This window comes from Stenella coeruleoalba, assembly GCF_951394435.1.
Source record: "Stenella coeruleoalba genome assembly, chromosome: 10".
Classification (NCBI taxonomy): domain Eukaryota; kingdom Metazoa; phylum Chordata; class Mammalia; order Artiodactyla; family Delphinidae; genus Stenella; species Stenella coeruleoalba.
In genome coordinates this window covers 66,293,505-66,295,507 of record NC_137156.1, presented here as the reverse complement: position 1 = coordinate 66,295,507, position 2,003 = coordinate 66,293,505, and positions in this window count along the sequence as shown.

Here is a 2,003-nt window from a genome sequence, read left to right as displayed (position 1 = left end):
GTCTTATAATTATTCCTTTTAAAAAGAAGAGAGAAACATTAATTTAAAAGATTAATATACTATAATTTTTTCCAAAGATTACTTTACTGGTGACTATTATATGTAGACAAGGACATCTCAGCAGTTATATTCACATCCAATTGGTGAAAATAGCCATTACCTATGTGCCAGAAATAGGTTTTGTGGTTTGTTTGTTTGGGGGTTTTTCTGCAGTTAAATTGCATACAAATTCCCCTCCTTAATACCAGAGAGAGCCCAGCCACCTGTGAAACAGTAAATTTGCCTTCCATCCTTTGCTCTCTTGTTTCTTGTTCTGCCACCCTACTAATAATCTGCTTTTAGAAAAAGACCAATAGGGCTTCCCTGGTGGCTCAGTGGTTGAGAATCCTCCTGCTAATGCAGGGGATACGGGTTTGATCCCTGGTCCGGGAAGATCCCACATGCTGTGGAGCAACTAAGCCCATGTGCCACAACTACTGAAGCCCACGCGCCTACAGCCCGTGCTCCACAACGAGAGAAGCCACCATAATAAAAAGCCCATGCACTGCAACGAAGACCCAACACAGCCAAAAATAAATACATAAATTTATTTAAAAAAAAAACTGGCAATATTGTCCAGCTTGGTTCACAGGTAAATTTTACCAAACATTTATGGAAGAAATTATACTAATTCTCTATAATCTCATCCAAGAGATAGAAGCAGAGGGAACACTTTCTATCTCATTCTATGAGCTGAGCATTACCCTAATAATATAACCAGACAAAGACATTACAAAAAAAACTACAGACCAGTATGTCTCATGAACATAGATGCACAGTCCTCAACAAATTATTAGCAAATTGAATCCAACAATGTATAGAAAGAATTATACACAACAACCAAGTCATGCAAGGCTAGTTCAACATTTGAAAAATCAATTAATATAATCCATCACATCAACAGGCTAAAGAAGAAAAATCATATAACCATATCAATAAATACAAAAAAATCATTTGATAAAATCCAACATCCATACATGATAAAAACTCTCAACAAAGTAAAAAATAGAGGAGAACTTCCTCAACTTGATAGAAAACATCTATCCCAAAATCCAAAGCTAACATCATACTTTTTTTTCATTTTCATTGGAGTATAGTTAATTTACGATGTTGTGTTAACATCATACTTAATGGTGAGAAACTAAAAGCTTTCCCACTAAGATCAGGAACAAGGCAAGGCAAGGATGTCTCCTCACCTCTCAACACATCATATTGGCACATGATCAGTTAGACAAACCAGTAGAACAGCAATAGATCTATTTGAAAATGTAATAGTCTATTATAATATAGTAATAGATCTATTTGAAAATGGAAATGTAGTATGCATATGATAAAGGTAGTATCTCAGATATATTGGGGAGAGATAAACATTTTAAAAAGTAGAGTTGGGATAACTGAATGGCTATATGAAAAAAAAATCGGATCTAGTCCTTTCACCATATACTACAAAATATTCCAAATGGATCAAAGATGAAATAATAATGAAACCATAAAAACACTGGGGTGGGGGAACTGGTAAATTCCTCTATAGCCTGGAAGTGGGGAAAACTTTGACTCAAAGTCCAGAACAAAAAAAATCATTGACAAATTTAACTACATAAAAATTTTAAAAAGAAAATTTTGTATCACATAAAAGTTATAGAAAATGGTCAGGACATATGAGCCAACAGTTCACAGTAAAAGAAACACAAAGGCCCTTATATGGGAATTCCCTGGCGGTCCAGTGGATAGAACTCCTTGCTTTCACTGCTGCGGGTGCGGGTTCAATCCCTGGTTGGGGAACTAAGACCCTGCAGTCGAGTGGCACAGCCAAACAAAGAAACAAACAAAACAAAACAAAACAAAACAACCCACAAAGGCCTTTATATATATGTGAAAATATGGGCAATCTCACTCACATTAAAAGAGATACAAATTAAATCATACTGAGACTATTTTCTTTCCTATGAAATTGGTAGAAATCC